The sequence below is a fragment of the Lepidochelys olivacea genome (assembly GCF_965140295.1).
Source record: "Lepidochelys olivacea isolate rLepOli2 genome assembly, chromosome: 9".
Taxonomy (NCBI): Eukaryota; Metazoa; Chordata; order Testudines; family Cheloniidae; genus Lepidochelys; species Lepidochelys olivacea.
Window position 1 is genome coordinate 38,918,567 of NC_140419.1, and position 20,677 is coordinate 38,939,243.

Here is a 20,677-nt window from a genome sequence, read left to right on the forward strand (position 1 = left end):
GGGTGCGGTGAGCAGCTGGGGAGAGCGAGGGGGACCCTGGGCAGCAGGCCCAGCACAGGGAGACGCCTCAGCCAAGAGGCTCTGCAGGCCAGGCTTGGATCGTAACCCCGACAGGGTGGGGGCAACGCTGGGAAGAAGGGTCCTACCACTTAGAGCCTGAGAGCGTGTGGCCACCACCAGAGCAAGTGTCCAACCCACAGCATCCCTGCAGCAAAGCCAGGGCCTGAGAAGGCGGCCTGGGACTTACAAGGAACAGACTGTGAACTGCCCTGACATTCCAGAAACACTGTTTGTGATGTTCCCTGCCACAGAGCGGGTTGATGTGTTTCCTTTCCCATTTTTCCTTATCTTTTTAAAATTAATTGTTGATTAAATAACTTGCATTTGCTTTAACTTGTATGTAATGGTCAGTGGGTCAGAGAAGTGCCCAGGGCAGAGAGAGTACCCCGGAGTGGGGACACCCTAGCCCCTGTCCTAGGTGACCACAGCAGGGTGGGGGGTCGAGCCCCCCAGGAATCCTGGGCCCAGCCTTGTTGGGGTTACAAGGACTCTGCCAGACAGGAGAGTGGAAGGGGAGTCCTCAAGGGCAGGGAGGCCACTGGATAAAGGAAGTGGGAGTGAGGACTCCGATCCTTTCACTAGCCCACTTCACCAAGGTAGTGCAGAAGCCAGGAAAGTTCCCCACAATAGTGGGACTATTCCCCCTGTCATAAATATAAAGGGAAGGGTAAACCCCTTTGAAATCCCTCCTGGCCAGGGGAAAGCTCCTCTCACCTGTAAAGGGTTAAGAAGCTAAAGGTAACCTCGCTGGCACCTGACCAAAATGACCAATGAGGAGACAAGATACTTTCAAAAGCTGGGAGGAGGGAGAGAAACAGAGGTTTTGTGTGTCTGTCTGTAGTCGTCTTGGCCGGGGACAGAACAGGAATGGAGTCTTAGAACTTTTAGTAAGTAATCTAGCTAGGTATGTGTTAGATTATGATTTCTTAAATGGCTGAGAAAAGAATTGTGCTGAATAGAATAACTATTTCTGTCTGTGTATCTTTTTTGTAACTTAAGGTTTTGCCTAGAGGGGTTCTCTATGTTTTTGAATCTAATTACCCTGTAAGATATATACCATCCTGATTTTACAGGGGGGATTTCTTTATTTCTATTTACTTCTATTTTTTATTAAAAGTCTTCTTGTAAAACACTGAATGCTTTTTCATTGTTCTCAGATCCAAGGGTTTGGGTCTGTGGTCACCTATGCAAATTGGTGAGGCTTTTTATCCAACATTTCCCAGGAAAGGGGGAGTGCAAGTGTTGGGAGGATTGTTCATTGTTCTTAAGATCCAAGGGTCTGGGTCTGTAGTCACCTAGGCAAATTGGTGAGGCTTTTTACCAAACCTTGTCCAGGAAGTGGGGTGCAAGGTTTTGGGAAGTATTTTGGGGGGAAGGACGCGTCCAAACAGCTCTTCCCCAGTAACCAGTATTAGTTTGGTGGTGGTAGCGGCCTGTCCAAGGGGTAATATTTTGTACCTTGGGGAAGTTTTGACCTAAGCTGGTAAAGATAAGCTTAGGAGGTTTTTCATGCAGGTCCCCACATCTGTACCCTAGAGTTCAGAGTGGGGGAGGAACCTTGACATGGTGGCACAGTGGTGGGATTAACCTGAAATCATTTTGAGATCCAGTTGAGATTTTTTGAACTAGAAATACAGATTTTAAAAAGGAATTTTTAGGAAGTCCAGAAGGCAGCTTTGAAACTGAAAGCAGCTTGGTTTCTCTCTGCTTTGTGGCCAAGCAGAGACAAAAGGGGATTATCTTGTGAATTGCAGGTTTTCTTGCCTGGAGGCAGGGTACTTAACTCCTGCAGGGAAATTCACAGTCTTCCAACCCAGAGGTTTTTTTTTTTCTTTTCTTCCTAAAAGTAAATAGGGGGTGTGTGCTCTACCCATTTGCCTGGAGACAAAAGTGGCAGGGTTTTTTTTTAGGATTTTGATTTTTTTTTGTTTTACAAGGAGTACAGGTTTGAAAAGAAATTTTTTTTTTCTTTGGGCTGGGTAAGCAGTTTTCCAAGTAGTTGGAGGTTTTTTGCTTTAATTTGGGCCCAGAGCAGAGACAAGGGAATTGTCTTTTTCTGTAGGCTGACAATCACTATCAGAGAATAGGTACTCTATTCCAGCACAGCAAAAGTTTACAGCCAAGTTTTGTTTGTTTATTTCTAAACCTCGGGTGTAAAGTTAGTTAAAAACAGAGAGGTTAGAATGGCCAAATCCTCAGCTCGACTACAGCTGGAATTAGCCAATTTCAGGCTGAGGAAAAACAAAGGGAACATGAAAGACAGATAGAACTCATGCGGCTGGAGAAGGAGGTACAGGAGGCTGCCCACAAGAGGGAAATGGAGGCAAGGAAGCATGTGGAGGAGATGGAGAGGATAAAGGCCCAGCAGAATATACCAACAAACCCTAGCAATCCTTCTCCAGGTACCACTTCCCATCCCAGAAAGTTCCCCACCTACAAGGCAGGTGATGATACTGAGGCCTTCTTAGAAAACTTCGAAAGGGCCTGCCTTGGGTACAACATCTCTACTGACCAATACATGGTAGAGCTGAGGCCGCAGCTCAGTGGACCCTTAGCTGAGGTGGCAGCTGAAATGCCTAAAGAACACATGAACAAGTATGAACTGTTTAAATCCAAGGCGAGAGTCAGAATGGGGATAACACCCGAGCAGTCTCGTCGGAGGTTCAGAGCCCTAAGGTGGAAACCAGACATGTCATTTACCCGACATGCCTACCACATTGTAAAACATTGGGATGCCTGGATATCAGGAGCAAGTGTTGAATCTCCAGTAAATTTGCCCTTCCTAATGCAAATGGAACAATTCTTAGAGGGTGTTCCTGAGGAAATAGAAAGATACATCCTAGATGGGAAACCCAAAACTGTAATTGAGGCAGGAGAGATTGGAGCCAGATGGGTGGAGGTGGCAGAGAAGAAGAAAACTGGTCGCAGTTGGAGCGGAGACCAGAAGGGACCACCCCAGACCACACCCTATTACCGGGGGCCGCCCAAAGCCCCACCTACCTCCCAAAGAACCCTCCAGACCCCTTATCGTCCCACCACCCCGTTCTCCAGCAACCCACCTCGCCCCGGTGACCCGTCAGCTGGACGATGTTTTAAATGTAACGAGCTGGGGCATGTAAAGGCCAACTGCCCCAAGAACCCCAACAGGTTACAGTTCATTGCACCGGAATCACACCAGAGGTCCACAGGCCCAGATACCTCCCAGATACCCTTGGAGCGGAGGGAAACTGTGAGTGTGGGTGGGAAGAAGGTCACCGCGTGGAGGGACACCGGAGCACAAGTGTCAGCTATCCATGCTTCCTTAGTGGACCCCAATTTAATCAACCCAGAGATCCAAGTGACGATTCAACCCTTCAAGTCCAACTCTTTCAATTTGCCTACAGCCAAGTTGCCTGTCCAGTACAAGGGCTGGTCAGGAATGTGGACTTTTGCAGTCTATGATGATTATCCCATCTCCATGCTGTTGGGGGAAGACTTGGCCAATCATGTGAAGCAGGCCAAGAGGGTGGGAATGGTCACCCGCAACCAGGCTAAACAAGCCGTGAGGCCTAGCTCTGTTCCGGAAACTTCTATCAGGACCCAGTCAGAGGTGATGGACCTGGACCCCAGGCCAATGTCTGCAACAGCAGTAGTGGATCCAGTCCCAGAGACCCAGACGGAACCAGTCCCAGAACCGGAACCAGCCAAACAACCAACACCAGACCCCGTGCCAGCACTGAATCCAGTACTTGCAACCTCAACACCAGAGGGCCCCACCGAACCTGAACTGGCAGCAGCCGATAACCCTACACAAGAGGCTCAGCCGGAGCCTGAATCCCAACATAGTGCACCAGCGGAGAGCGGTTCACAGTCAACAGAAACAGCTCCATCCCCTATATCGCTTCCAGAGGGACCAAGCCTATGTCCCCAATCCAATGAGGAACTGATGTCTCCAGCATCAAGGGAACAGTTCCAGACCGAACAGGAAGCAGATGAAAGCCTCCAGAGAGCTTGGACGGCGGCACGGAGCAACCCACCGCCTCTCAGCTCTTCTAATCGATCCAGGTTTGTTGTAGAAAGAGGACTTTTATACAAGGAAACTCTTTCTGGGGGACACCAGGAAGACTGGCATCCTCAGAGACAGTTGGTAGTTCCAACTAAATACCGGGCCAAGCTCTTGAGCTTAGCCCATGATCACCCTAGTGGCCATGCTGGGGTGAACAGGACCAAAGACCGTTTGGGGAGGTCATTCCACTGGGAGGGAATGGGCAAGGATGTTTCTACCTATGTCCAGTCTTGTGAGGTGTGCCAAAGAGTGGGAAAACCCCAAGACCAGGTCAAAGCTCCTCTCCAGCCACTCCCCATCATTGAAGTTCCATTTCAGCGAGTAGCTGTGGATATTCTGGGTCCTTTTCCGAAAAAGACACCCAGAGGAAAGCAGTACATACTGACTTTCATGGATTTTGCCACCCGATGGCCGGAAGCAGTAGCTCTAAGCAACACCAGGGCTAAAAGTGTGTGCCAGGCACTAGCAGACATTTTTGCCAGGGTAGGTTGGCCCTCCGACATCCTCACAGATGCAGGGACTAATTTCCTGGCAGGAACTATGAAAAACCTTTGGGAAGCTCATGGGGTAAATCACTTGGTTGCCACTCCTTACCATCATCAAACAAATGGCATGGTGGAGAAGTTTAATGGAACTTTGGGGGCCATGATACGTAAATTCGTAAATGAGCACTCCAATGATTGGGACCTAGTATTGCAGCAGTTGCTCTTTGCCTACAGAGCTGTACCACATCCCAGTTTAGGGTTTTCTCCATTTGAACTTGTATATGGCCGTGAGGTTAAGGGGCCATTGCAGTTGGTGAAGCAGCAATGGGAGGGATTTACACCTTCTCCAGGAACTAACATTCTGGACTTTGTAACCAACCTACAAAACACCCTCCGAACCTCTTTAGCCCTTGCTAGAGAAAACTTACAGGATGCTCAAAAAGAGCAAAAAGCCTGGTATGATAAACATGCCAGAGAGCGTTCCTTCAAAGTAGGAGACCAGGTCATGGTCTTAAAGGCGCTCCAGGCCCATAAAATGGAAGCATCGTGGGAAGGGCCATTCGTGGTCCAGGAGCGCCTGGGAGCTGTTAATTATCTCATAGCATTCCCCACCTCCAACCGAAAGCCTAAGGTGTATCATATTAATTCTCTAAAGCCCTTTTATTCCAGAGAATTAAAGGTTTGTCAGTTTACAGCCCAGGGAGGAGACGACGCTGAGTGGCCTGAAGGTGTCTACTACGAAGGGAAATGTGCTGGTGGTGTGGAAGAGGTGAACCTCTCCATGACCCTTGGGCGTATGCAGCGACAGCAGATCCAGGAGCTGTGCACTAGCTACGCGCCAACGTTCTCAGCCACCCCAGGACTGACTGAACGGGCATACCACTCCATTGACACAGGTAATGCTCACCCAATTAGGGTCCAACCTTACCAGGTGTCTCCTCAAGCTAAAACTGCTATAGAACGGGAGATCCAGGATATGTTACAGATGGGTGTAATCCGCCCCTCTGAAAGTGCATGGGCATCTCCAGTGGTTCTAGTTCCCAAACCAGATGGGGAAATACGTTTTTGCGTGGACTACCGTAAGCTAAATGCTGTAACTCGCCCAGACAACTATCCCATGCCACGCACAGATGAACTATTAGAGAAACTGGGAAGGGCCCAGTTCATCTCTACCTTGGACTTAACCAAGGGGTACTGGCAGGTACCGCTAGATGAATCTGCCAAGGAAAGGTCAGCCTTCATCACACATCTCGGGCTGTATGAATTTAATGTACTCCCTTTCGGGCTGCGAAATGCACCCGCCACTTTCCAAAGACTTGTAGATGGTCTCCTAGCGGGATTAGGAGAATATGCAGTCGCCTACCTTGACGATGTGGCCATATTTTCGGATTCCTGGGCAGACCACCTGGAACATCTACAAAAAGTCCTTGAGCGCATAAGGGAGGCAGGACTAACTGTTAAGGCTAAGAAGTGTCAAATAGGCCTAAACAGAGTGACTTACCTTGGACACCAGGTGGGTCAAGGAACTATCAGCCCCCTACAGGCCAAAGTGGATGCTATCCAAAAGTGGCCTGTCCCAAAGTCAAAGAAACAGGTTCAGTCCTTCTTAGGCTTGGCCGTTTATTACAGACGATTTGTACCGCACTACAGCCAAATCGCTGCCCCACTGACAGACCTAACCAAAAAGAAACAGCCAAATGCTGTTCAGTGGACCGGAAAGTGTCAGAAGGCCTTTAACAAGCTTAAAGCGACACTCATGTCTGACCCTGTACTAAGGGCCCCAGACTTTGACAAACCGTTCCTAGTAACCACAGATGCATCCGAGCGTGGTGTGGGAGCAGTTTTAATGCAGAAAGGACCTGATCAAGAATTCCACCCTGTAGTGTTTCTCAGCAAAAAACTGTCTGAGAGGGAAAGCAACTGGTCAGTCACTGAAAAAGAATGTTATGCCATTGTCTACGCTCTGGAAAAGCTACGCCCATATGTTTGGGGACGGCGTTTCCACCTGCAAACCGACCATGCTGCACTAAAGTGGCTTCACACCGTCAAAGAAACTAACAAAAAACTTCTTCGGTGGAGTTTAGCTCTCCAAGATTTTGATTTCGACATCCAACACATCTCAGGAGCTTCTAACAAAGTGGCTGATGCACTCTCCCGTGAAAGTTTCCCAGAATCAACTGGTTAAAATCGTCCTTGAGATGTGGAAAATATTGTTAGTCTTTATGTACTTGGTAGTATATTTAGAGATGCATGTGTCTTATTAACTCTGTTTTCCTAGAGCTCCAGGAAGAAATCCCAGCCAGTGTTTCACCCTAGCTGAGATTTGGGGGGCGTGTCATAAATATAAAGGGAAGGGTAAACCCCTTTGAAATCCCTCCTGGCCAGGGGAAAGCTCCTATCACCTGTAAAGGGTTAAGAAGCTAAAGGTAACCTCGCTGGCACCTGACCAAAATGACCAATGAGGAGACAAGATACTTTCAAAAGCTGGGAGGAGGGAGAGAAACAGAGGTTTTGTGTGTCTGTCTGTAGTCGTCTTGGCCGGGGACAGAACAGGAATGGAGTCTTAGAACTTTTAGTAAGTAATCTAGCTAGGTATGTGTTAGATTATGATTTCTTAAATGGCTGAGAAAAGAATTGTGCTGAATAGAATAACTATTTCTGTCTGTGTATCTTTTTTGTAACTTAAGGTTTTGCCTAGAGGGGTTCTCTATGTTTTTGAATCTAATTACCCTGTAAGATATATACCATCCTGATTTTACAGGGGGGATTTCTTTATTTCTATTTACTTCTATTTTTTATTAAAAGTCTTCTTGTAAAACACTGAATGCTTTTTCATTGTTCTCAGATCCAAGGGTTTGGGTCTGTGGTCACCTATGCAAATTGGTGAGGCTTTTTATCCAACATTTCCCAGGAAAGGGGGAGTGCAAGTGTTGGGAGGATTGTTCATTGTTCTTAAGATCCAAGGGTCTGGGTCTGTAGTCACCTAGGCAAATTGGTGAGGCTTTTTACCAAACCTTGTCCAGGAAGTGGGGTGCAAGGTTTTGGGAAGTATTTTGGGGGGAAGGACGCGTCCAAACAGCTCTTCCCCAGTAACCAGTATTAGTTTGGTGGTGGTAGCGGCCTGTCCAAGGGGTAATATTTTGTACCTTGGGGAAGTTTTGACCTAAGCTGGTAAAGATAAGCTTAGGAGGTTTTTCATGCAGGTCCCCACATCTGTACCCTAGAGTTCAGAGTGGGGGAGGAACCTTGACACCCCCACTTACACTTACTTAGTATTCCCCATCCTTCCATCTGGGAATTGATTTTGTTTGTTAATCTCCTATAGTTTGGATCTGCAGACAATTCTGCAAAGGTGAAAAGAAGGGTAACAAACCATAACCGTATTGCTTTATCCAATCTATACTAATTGGCTACTGCTCCTAGGAGTCTTGTAATAGATTAAAGAGAGGTGGATAGAAAACAATGGATTTTGTGGGGGTAAGCCCTATATATCCTCATCTAGAACGTTTAGAGTCACAGGATATTTATGCAGCACCTAATGGTTAACTAGTTTAAAAGGTTCTTGGGACTTATGATGAGTGGTACACAACTCATGCAGCAGAGATCTTCTGAAGAAATATGTTCAGAAAACTCCAAGTAGCAACATGTGACTTTCCTTTGTCTAATTAATCCTACATACATGTTTAAAACATAATCAATTTCTTCTGAAACTCATTTGAAAACTCCCTGATATAAATCCTCATACTTTACTTCAGAGTATAAGATGAACATCAACTGTGAATAGGAAGGAATTCCGCATCTGCATGCATCCCTAATGATACAGCATTGCAAAATTCCCCAGGTGCATTTTCTAGTGGGATTTTCACTCTCTTCTTAGCATCAAATATAAACCAATTCCAAAATTAGGATATTGGTCTAGATGGTCTAAGGGAGATACCTGAAACACAATTATTCTAATGTGAATAGACTGTTTTCAAAGTTTAATTTAAATTATTAGAATTATAGGACTAATTGTGTCAAATATAAAGGGAAGGGTAAACCCCTTTAAATCCTTCCTGGCCAGAGGAAAAACCCTTTCACCTGTAAAGGGTTAAGAAGCTAAGATAACCTCGCTGGCACCTGACCAAAATGACCAATGAGGAGACAAGATACTTTCAAAGCTGGAGGGGGGAATGGGGGACAAAGGTTTTGTCTGTCTGTGTGATGCTTTTGCTGGGACCAGAGCAGGAATGCAGGTCAGAACTCCTGTAAAAAGTCAGTAAGCAATCTAGCTAAATATGCATTAGATTCTGTTTTGTTTAAATGGCTGAGAAAATAAGTTGTGCTGAATGGAATGTATATTCCTGTTTTTCTGTCTTTTTGTAACTTAAGGTTTTGCCTAGAGGGATTCTCTATGTTTTGAATCTGATTACCCTGTAATGTATTTACTTTCCTGATTTTACAGAGGTTATTCTTTTACTTTTTCTTTAATTAAAATTCTCTTTTAAGAACCTGATTGCTTTTTCATTGTTCTTAAGATCCAAGGGTTTGGGTCTGTGTTCAGCTATGCAAATTGGTGAGGATTTTTATCAAGCCTTCCCCAGGAAAGGGGGTGTAGTGCTTGGGCTGATATTTTGTGGGGGAGACGTTTCCAAGTGGGCTCTTCCCCTGTTCTTGTGTAACACTTTGGTGGTGGCAGCGTTTAACCTAAGCTGGCAAGAATAAGCTTAGGGGGTCTTTTATGCAGGTCCCCTCATCTGTACCCTAGACTTCAGAGTGGGGAAGGAACCTTGACAAATTGCTTACTACATTCTATTGTAATTTGCATATACATTTGTGCACAACCAAAATCCAACCATAGAAACTTAGCAAAATCCAACTGTTTATAGTCTAGGGTAATTAAAATGATTAATTTTCAAAAGTTAAAGGAAAAAGGTTTTATGAAGAGTTTGAGATCTTGCCTGCAAACTTTCATGATTGTGTCTTGCCCCCCACAACACAGGCACATGCTGCAACCTATATTTTAATCAAAATCAGTTTCTCTGTGTGTGAGTACAAAAACCTGCTTTCACAAAGTGCAAGACAGTGGAGAGGCTACAATAAAGGTAATATTTTCTGACCAACTCAGAACAAGGAAAATCAGAAGGAAAGAAAGATAAAACAATTATTCTGTAAAACTGTGTGTGCCATAAAAAATTTGGTTGGTTCAGACAGCAAGTGAAGGTTCTTCTTAATTTTATCCAACCCCCCTCCCCCCCAAAAAAAAACAAATATTGAGCTAAACTTATATGGACTTGAATTCAAGGCTTAAGACAAAAATCATGTAACTAGAGTCCATCTGAAGTGAGATGTGAGGATCCAGATCCAAATTCCCACCGAGATTATGATGGATCTGATGTTCTAGTTTGCAAACTTACATAGATGTGCCTGAACATACAGGGTTTGCTTTCCAGATTCAGTTCTGACCAACTTCAATAGAGCTGTCCTTCAACAGAGCTGTACTTCAACTGTAAAAGTCAAAAATAATGTGATGGTAGAATCTCAACAACAGAGAATGAATCATCATTTCCATAAAAATATAATAGGAAGTTTCTAAGGGAATCAATGAGTTTCTCATTCTTTTATCCTCAGTGTTGAGGTTTTTTTGAAAAAAACATCTCCTTTGGACAGGAAAGCACACAAAGTACATTTTAGGTAAGATGGCTTTATTTGATTTTCAGTTCCTTTAAAAGGTGTACTTATGTTTCTATGATGATCTTGCCTACAGTCTTCAGACAAGGTTCTGTAACAGAACCACTGTGATTAGATTATTAACGTACTTCAGATATTTTTTGCTGTTTGTATGAGGAGGATTTATTCTGTAATATTTAGCATACTGGTGAAAACGGAAGTAGAAGTAGAACCATGTCTTCAAGATAGGGTTATGTGAAATATTTGCTAAGGAATTCCTAAACCACATGCAATTCACATGGTTTCAGGTTTTGTCAAACCTTTGCCCTACTAAATGGATTGCAGATGACAGGGTGCAAGGTATGTTAAATGAAAAGTTGAGAAAAAGAATAGATTGGAAAATTATAAGGATTTTTTTAAATTCTCTCACATAAAATGGAAATATTTTATGTCAAATTTCAATGGAATTGTCTTTGACAAAGTCCAACAAATGTTTTTGGTAAGTTTTCAAGAAGTTGAAAGTCTTTACGGGGGACAAGTCAGAAGTGAAAATTTAGAAAAAGTCTATTTTTCATAGAAAAGTTTGACCGGCTCCAATAGAAATTGATTACACTGTTAGGAAGTTAGGTTTGCTCAAAACAAAAACAAAAAAAAAATTCTGTCTTCTGGGACCCAAAGACTAGTTTGGGTATTTGGGGCAAGATTAAACTGAAAACCATAGAAGATTACTGAAGCCAGGAAATGATGGACAAGGGACCTTTATATTTCATCTGAGTTCAAAGCTTTTGAACTCAGTGAATGAATTAAGAAGAACCCAATGCACAGCTACAGACTAGGGACCGAATGGCTAGGCAGCAGTTCTGCGGAAAAGGACCTAGGGGTGACAGTGGACGAGAAGCTGGATATGAGTCAGCAGTGTGCCCTTGTTGCCAAGAAGGCCAATGGCATTTTGGGATGTATAAGTAGGGGCATAGCGAGCAGATCGAGGGACGTGATCGTTCCCCTCTATTCGACATTGGTGAGGCCTCATCTGGAGTACTGTGTCCAGTTTTGGGCCCCACACTTCAAGAAGGATGTGGATAAATTGGAGAGAGTCCAGCGAAGGGCAACAAAAATGATTAGGGGACTGGAACACATGAGTTATGAGGAGAGGCTGAGGGAGCTGGGATTGTTTAGCCTGCAGAAGAGAAGAATGAGGGGGGATTTGATAGCTGCTTTCAACTACCTGAAAGGGGGTTCCAAAGAGGATGGCTCTAGACTGTTCTCAATGGTAGCAGATGACAGAACGAGGAGTAATGGTCTCAAGTTGCAGTGGGGGAGGTTTAGATTGGATATTAGGAAAAACTTTTTCACTAAGAGGGTGGTGAAACACTGGAATGCGTTACCTAGGGAGGTGGTAGAATCTCCTTCCTTAGAGGTTTTTAAGGTCAGGCTTGACAAAGCCCTGGCTGGGATGATTTAACTGGGAATTGGTCCTGCTTTGAGCAGGGGGTTGGACTAGATGACCTTCTGGGGTCCCTTCCAACCCTGATATTCTATGATTCTAAAAGGGCAAACTGTAAAATATTGCATGTTCAGTTAGACACATTAAGTTTGATTCTTTTCTGAACTTCTCCAAAATCTTGGACAATTCAGTAGTTCAGAATGCTATTAGAAAATAGTACAAAAGTAATACAAGATCCATGCCCCCATGAGCAGAACAAGTGACAACCTTCCCTACCTTCAGAAAAAGTCTTTATAAATAAATAGTTTGTATGATCCCCTTGAAGGATCTACATATTCCAGGCTCTGTCGAACTAAAGGAAAAGGAAGGGAATGAGCCATTTATTTTCCACCCAGTTGTACTAGAGTTGGTCTAGTTTCAGGTAACTTTACAAGGCTACAATTATTTGTACATATTAGAACATTATGCAGCTTGGGAGATGAACTCTCAAGTTGCATAGCTGTTTATTATGTTGGGTTTGAACCCCTTTCTTGATTCTTTTAACTGTATTTTGGATATCTTATTGCTTAAATGTCTGATTAATTGTATATCATGTGTATTTGCTTATGGATATAACTGGGCCAGTTGACCTCAGGTCAAGGACACAAAATATCTTATTTGTTCTGGCAGTTTACCAATGCTATAGTATCTTAATTCCCCATCCCCCAACCCTTACAAAACAGGCAATGCTCAAAAGCGTACTGCAGGTTCCCTGGGACATGATGTCATTTTGCAAGGATTACCAGCATTGTTTTAAAGATGCCCCTGAGGGAAGATGAAGAAGGTGGCAATGTGATCTCAGAAATTGGAATGGAAAGCTTTTAATTCCCAGGTGTTGCAATTCTATTGTCAATGCTTGTTGTGCATGCTATTTTCCCGCAAACTATTAAAATCTAAGCAAAATATATAACATAAATAAATGACAGTACTTCGTCTATGCTTTGGGAAAGAGGCCAGACAACAACTATGGGTTTCAAAAAAGTCAGAAACCAGTTTATATTGCATAAACAAAGGTAATTCAATTATAGTCTTGATGACTCAAGTTTTTTTGTTTTTAAAAGGACTCATTAACTTGTATCTGCAATAAAATTATAGAATCTAGAATAGTAGTTAGAATCTTTCTGCTAATGCAGAAAACAACATTTGACATTTTAGCAGTTTTTGATATTTGGTGTACTCCAATGAAACAAAACGTGCTTGGCACAATATTCTGAACTGCATTAACAATAGAAAAGTTATCAATCCCAATATCTTTGTATCACCAGAAATTCAAAGTGGTACACAAAAATACCTTAACACTTCACCGATGTCTTGTGATTAAAACTATGGTTTCTTATTGGAATCATAATGCATCGTCCAGAGAAACAAGAGGTTTCAATATTTAAATGTGCAGAATAAAGCAAACAAAGCCTGATCACACTTAAACACTTGTAATGAAAATGCCTCCAAATGCCATATTGCCTAAGAAAGGGAGCAGAAAGACACCACCTGACTGCAATTCTTTGTCGCCACACTGGAATGGAATGGCTTTAATTTGAATACCCACCTGCCCTAAAGCAACATACCTGCCTGGTACATGGGGCAACATCTGCAGCTCACTCATTCTCTTTGGAATGAAAATGCATTTAGCAGTTGTAATTTGGTATCCTGTAGTAGATAATAATGATTAAGAGATATGCCCATGACCACGCCTTATTTTTGGGAAACCATGCCCTGTTCTTTTAAAGCATACTCCAAGTGTTAGCAAGCCCTATTTGCTGATTTTTACCTTTCTTTGATCCCTTCAGAGGAGAAGAAAGCACATCTTAGAGTTCTTTTCACTTTTTTTTAAAAGATCAGATTAAATTTATACTTTTTTGATGAATCACGTGCTACATGTTAAATAGGATAATTGGGCCCCATGTTACTTATTCAGCAGTTATGCACATACATTACCTGTGGTGTTATCTACTTGCTGTTATGTTATCCAGCTGCTTAATGTGTCTGAATTGTATTGGGTTTGAGAAAAGATGTGGTTCCTTTTATCCAGATAAAAGATGGAAATACCAGCTTCATTTCCTTGTAGTTTTCCTGTTTTGATAAAAATGCATTATGACATTATTCAGCAATTGGATGGTTCATATTCTACGCATTTGTAAGATGTGTTTTAAAATAAGTTAATCAAAGCATTTATATTTCTTCAAGTTCTTTGGAAGTTATTAGAATTTTGATAAACACAACTCGTCTGAAAGCATGGAGTTACCATAACATCTCTACAGAGATCAATTAATTGTCTACGTTTATTTTTAGACTTATAAAATGCACTCAAAGTACTCTATGGGTAAATATGTCTTACTTTAAAATACATACATCATTGTATACTTTGTTCTGCTGGACATTCACTGGAGAGCAGAAAGCATATGCAGTTAGTTGGGCATGCTGCTACTTTGAAGGCAGTATGTTTCCATTCTACTCCTACAATGCCATGCATGTATACAATAAGTAGTATTCACAGTGTTAAAGTTTATGGTGATATAATAGAAAATATTGATCTCATCAGTACATCAATATTAGTAGTTGAGAGTTACATAAAAAAACCTAGCCCATTTCATAAGGCATTAAAAACATAAATGGTAGCTAGCTATCAAATACATTTGAGATTACAATATAAGCCTAGGAAATATAAGAACCTGTAATGACCAGAGTTTATTGCTTGGCTGATAGTTTTTGACTGCTTAGTCTTTCATACCCCATTCATCCACCCCCTTCCTGTTTTTTTACAGTATATCTATGGTTACACATTGCAATAGGTCACTTTTCCTACACTAGATGAATGAGAGAACAATCAACAATATACATACTAAAAATTTGAATGTGTAAACTGCTGTAGAAAGAATTCTACAGACATTGACTTATTGACAAAAGATCTCTAAGAGGTGGGCAACTGCTGGAGCACATATAGTGGGTTAGTAGCAGAGTCAGGGCAAGAACTCAGCAACACTTGGTTATCACTTCCATGCCTTTCCTGCTGGACTACAGTGCTTGTCTGCCTGCCATGCAAGTTGAGTTAGATACTTGTATGGGAATGCACATCAAAAACTTCGACTGTGCATCTTTTTGTTTGGTGTTTCTAGTTACTTGATTCCCCTTCAGTCTCTGCACTTGGGAATAAATGTATTAACAAATTGATCTCCCTACCAACCTCCACACAATCAAAAAGGCTTCAGCTTGTAACAAGGAGTATCAGCTTAGAATGTAGTACAAATACAATTAGATTCAAACATTTGAGAAGCAGAGGCCTATATCCACACTTATATTTTTTCAGACATACTTTCCCACATATACCACTAAATGAGATTCTTGTCTGTTAATACGGATATGTAGGTGCCTAGCTAGCTATGTAGGGGTGCAAAATAGTGGACAACATTCAGAGGTAATGCATAAGCTAGATTCTCCTCCATTTCAAGGAAAACAAAAACAAATCACAACCACTTTTCATTAATGGCTACACATACAGCATCTGAGTTAAGCAAAAATGTAACAAAAACAAGCCTTCCCCCCAGCTTACAATACAATTGGGGTGCTTCTATTCTAACCTACTCCCTTGGCCAAAAGAAAACTTTCCCAATTACTGTCTCATTCTATCCTTTTATGTGGCTCAGAACACCTGGCAGGGAATTGCTATTTTCACATAATTAGTCTTTAATCTTCACTGGTTGCATTATCACCTGTTCCACTTGCAAATCTCTGGCCCTGCTAATGTCTCCAATTAGCATGCTCCTACTCATCTCCCTCCAGCAGGTTGTGGGGAAGCAGCATTTCCACTAAGAAATTAACTCTCACCTGGAGTACTTCGAGGTTTTGTCGTACCCAGAGTTACACTTCCAGCTTAAAAAAGAAATTGCCTTCCTCACATTAAATCTACAGTGTGTGGTCAAATGTTGTGCTCTCTTTATGGAGCAGGTGGTTCTTGGGTTGAGAGGAAACAGAGACTTTATCCCTTGCATTGTATTACCAATGTGCATATAATAAGCCTCCCTATGATGACTTAGAAATGTTACATAAATGACAACTAGATCAGCTGAAATTTCTTCAGTTGCTGTTTATTAATAAGATATATGTTATATTGCATCTCAACAACAGCAGCTACAAAATTAGATTCCCCAGCAAAGTGTGTAAATGACATGATTCCATAAAGAAAGACGTGTCCTTGTTTATTATTTGATGTGATGGGAGGTAGTTGTTTTCCTCAAATATATGCTTTTTTGTTACCCACATATAGAAAGACCAGATTGCATGATTTGTATATGGATTCAACAAGTGTAACAACAGTAAGTGAAACAGACACACTCACATTGAAATAGATTGGAAGATGTAGTGAAATGGGGCAAGCCAATGTCTAGTCATTGCAGTAGCTAGGTTTCAAAGTCAGTCCCTTAACTCAGTCCACCACTTCCCCAGTCAGGCAGATGGCTCTGCAGGGAATTGTGTTCACCCCTATGAAAGTTTGCAGCAAATCAGTACTGAATTCTTTTCTCTTACAATTCCAGATGCGCTGCTGGTGGGTTCTTCTTAGCTCTACATGTTGCTCATCTTTTTTACTGGAAAGATAACTTGGTGTTCTATATAGCCTTCCCCAGTTCTCAATGAAGTTAAAGGGAATCCTTCCAGGGACTTCAATGAGAGTTGCATCAGACCCATAGACACAAAGGATTTGATAAAGGAGAAAATGCTATCTTGGAGGGAGACCACTCTCCATAAAAAGATGTATTGAAATGTAATACGTTAATCCCATTACTCAAACAGAGCTTTCAAAAAAGCTGCACCAGTAAAAGTGTTTTCTTTTCTTTGGCATTTTGAGCATGTGACTTTGTTATCTATGTAGCTGGTGCTATTGTGCCATCAGTATGAAATATATACTCAGTGTCCCTTAGTTTTCAAACTATTATATAATATTTGAGCACTCTGTAATGGAGTAGAATCTTATCCAAATGACCCCAAAAGCCTCCAAAGTTTTCAAAGAAACCAAAATTGTTTTCTCTTCATTATCCCCGCCTGAGTAGACTCCACCCTCAGAAGCCTGCTAGCTGAAGAGGATTTTTCAAGACAAATGCTTCTTTACACACATATCCGACGTCTTCCAAAAGTCTCCCTCAATGATCTGAAAGTCTTGGGAACTTTCCTAAAATTGTGATGAAAATACTGTCACTGGAAGACACAAGAGCATTTGGGGTAAAAAGCAGTTTCACATGATCTTGCAAATTCTGATTAGGTTTTACATAAGTGTTTAATTAAAGTTCATAAGAAACTTTTCAGTAATCTGTAAATGCTCCTGAATGCTGCTTTGATTTTATTTTTTTGTCTATGTATCTTAAGCTCATAAGGGTTCTAAATACCCCACTAGGTACCTATCTACAATCTTTAGCCACCTAAATATCTTTAAAAATCTGGCACTAAGTGACAGAAAATTTGTGAAGAGCAGGGACTTGAACCCAAGTCCTAAGTAAGTACCTTAGGATATATCTATATTGCAATTAAACACCTGTGGCTGGCCTGTGTCAGTTGACTAGGGCTCACAGGGCTTGAGCTGCAGGATATAAAATTGAAGCATAGAAATCTGGACTGTAGCCCTGGCTCTGGGACCATCTACCCCTCGCAGAGTTACAGAGATTAGGCTCCAGCCTGTGCCTGGACATTTAGGCTGCAATTTTATACCCTGTGAACCTGAGATAGCTCACACAGGTCAGCCACAAATATGTAATTGCAATGTAGACACACTCACAATGATTGGACCATCCTTCCTCTTTGCCTGCTTCTAGCATTGGATATACCGTAGGGCCCAGGCCAGGGCTATTTCCTTACCTGCCTCATAAAATCAGACAGAGATGGAAGCATCCCAATAAATCGCCTAACACATACTCTTGTCATTGTACAATTGCTTCCCACAATACATTCTAAGGTGTTCTGTGCAATCTAGTTTTTAAAAGGTTTCTAGAGCTGAGGCTTCCAACTATCTCAGCTGGAAGACTATTTCACAGTCCCTCATGTAGTCAATTTGTTTTTTTTTCCCCTGAAATTCAAGCCAGTTCTTGCCATTATAGCTTCCTGCACATGCCATGCTAAATAATTCTTCCCTCACTTCAAAAATTGTTGATTGTCACCTGCTTAACCTGTCTGAGACGTTGGCAGAATGGATTAAGACAGCCTCAGTCCTGTAATGAGCTCTGCGGGACTTCAGTGGGTCTCTGTGTGGGCACCAGGGTCTATCTGCCAGCCTGCATGGAGCTCATTTCAGGATCAGGGCCTAAAGTAGCCAGAGGGGCTCTAATTTACATATTAATCTGAATTTGGCTTTGCTAGTCTAAGGGAGTTTGAATAGTTAAGTAAATCTAAGGGAAATCCAAGTAAATGTACAGTGAGTCAAAGTTTCTATAACACATTGAAGGGCCTGGCCTAAAGTGTCTGTTTGCCAACTTAGATACCCTCTAGACTTTCTTAGGCTGAATGCAACACAGCATCTCAGTTGTTCAGTCTATCAGTGGATGGCTATGAACATCTTAAATGCATTCATGTTTTACTCAAGCTCAAAATCATTGTCCCATTTAATAGATAAGGATAATGAGATTCATTAAGCTTAAGATGGATGCGCCCTACTTCACTAAATGTATCAATACATTTAAAAAAATGTTAGGAAGCTATTGCCACTACACACACACATAAATATAACAACAGTAAACTTTATTTTCCTTGGATTGAGTCTATTAACTCCTGGATAAACATGGGAAAATCTGATTTGCACTCCTGGGTAGAAAATTCCTGGATCATTTTCCATCTTGCTCTGCAAGTGTTGATATTGACCTGCAGGCCAGTTCTGAAATCCAGTAGCACTTGTCCAAACAAACAGTACATGTTCACTAGAGCTCCTGTGCAAACAAAGTATAAAATACAACACCAGTTACAGGTTCTCATTTGTTCATCTCTTTAAACAAGCTTAGGGATGTATATTTTAACTAAATCAGTTTTCAGTCACATTAAAGATAGAGATCAATCATAGTTTGAGGCTTATGGGGTAAAATATAATATTTCTTATTGAACTGATAATATTGATATTACTTTTCTTCTGATCCTGGCTCACCAAGCAATCTTCCAGCATCACCTACAGCATTTTGGTCCAGATCCACAAAATGATTTGGGCAACTAACCGCCACTTTAGATACTTACATCCAATATTTAGGAACCACTGCTCAGCTGCAACCTAATCCAGCTGGAGGTGCCTAAGTTTCTGCCTTTGGGCATGCACACTGTCACCTCAGTCTTAACGGCTAGTACCTCTCTTATGCCTAGGCCCCAGTGGGCTCCTCAAACCAGGCATTCCTCCGCCTAGATTCCCTGCAGTGTCCAATCCAGCAGGCATGCTCAGGCCATTCCTAATGAAACAAAAAGTGATGGGTTTCAAAGTGCCTAAAAGTTAAGTGCTGCAATACTGAGTGTTGCACTAAATTTCTTTGCAGAGTTCTCTCTTTTCCAAAATAACTTTCTGTTTTTGTTTTTTCCCCCCAATTATATATGCCTCGGGTCAAGTATTATTTGATCTGCTTGATGCTGGTCGAAAAAAAGTCATATGCATATATCCGCCTACTTCTCTGCATTGCAGTATCCTACACAATGGAGATGGACCTGAACAGCAAAATTCAGATCTAGATCTGGATATCAAACCACCCTCTCCTGCACAAAGTTCCAATTCAGTCCATTATAAAGGTAAGGACTAGCTTGGAAATTAAGAACTAAATCAAGAATTGGATTATGCACCCCTGAAAAATGTAGAGGAGGTTGGATTAGGTAATTTAGTTTTGATCCATCATATAACATATCCTTAGAGCCACATCTTTCTATATATATATACCTACAGTTAATATAGCTATGTATTTGTTTAGTTTTGTGCAAACAATTTATATGACACTTAAGGGAATGCCCTATATAATTGATTAGGAATAATAGTAGCAAGATTCTAGGACTTTATCTATAAGCAATTACTTTAAAATCTTATAGAACAGATATTATTGCCTATGTTTTCTGAATCCTGGAGAATTTTATAGGAGGGATCTGATTTTCTAGTAAATTCTTTAGGATGGCTCAGAAACCTCTATGGAAAGGTTACAATTCTGTATAGGAATTTTTAGAATTCTATACAAATTCTCCACAAGGGTAAAAAAAAAAAAGAAAAAAAAAGCATGAACTTAGAATTGTAATGTTTTCTTACACACGGGAATTTACAGACTAGGCCCCCCAATCATGTATATGAGTACTTTACATGTGGGAGTAATTGTACTGACTACTCTGCTGAATGGAGTTAATCTCATGTGCATAAGTAGGTGTTCACAAGATGTTTGCCGAAAGGTCTGATTCTGCAAGATGCTGAGTTCAGTGGGAATTTTAGGGGTGCTCAGCAGTTCCCAAGAGGTACCTCAGCTATCTGATTGGAAGCAATGAAGGCAGGCAGGAGATGAACAAACTGCCCTCCATAAAGTCAAACCAAGGTAGATACTCACCATGCTTTGCCTACTGTGCAAATTACCTTCACTCTGGTGCTTTCAAACATCTCTACTTCTTCCAGCCATGTTTACTGAAGTTTACATGTAATCTGAGTCATATTGTGCAGTTCTTTAATAATACAAAACTAAACTGTCATTCCTCGGTGCTCCTGAGAGATATTACAAATAAGGCTATGCAAAGGGTGGGAAATGAATCTGACCTAAATCAACAGGTTTCCTCCTAACTTGGAAAAAACTGCCTCTATGTTTTCTTAGGGTAGAAGTCTGTTAGTTTAGCTCAATGTCACTCAAACTCTAAGGGTTAAAAGGTCATAGCTTGTTTACCTTAGGTTTTGATATTAACCAGTTAAAAAGATGGAGAACCAGGCTGTATGAGTCTGAAGAATGGTATCTGAGATATAAAAAAGCAATATTTCAAAAATTA

General features: G+C 41.7%; 1 long non-coding RNA gene across 1 annotated transcript; it reads right to left on the minus strand.

Annotated features, from left to right (window-relative positions):
* Positions 1-18,438: 18,438 nt before the first annotated feature.
* Positions 18,439-20,405, minus strand: LOC311526631. The gene is made up of 3 exons (XR_014713075.1): positions 20,251-20,405; positions 18,923-19,128; positions 18,439-18,624 (listed from the first exon to the last, which is right to left on the minus strand). It is a non-coding gene; the product is annotated as an uncharacterized lncRNA (long non-coding RNA).
* Between the last annotated feature and the right edge of the window lie 272 nt (positions 20,406-20,677).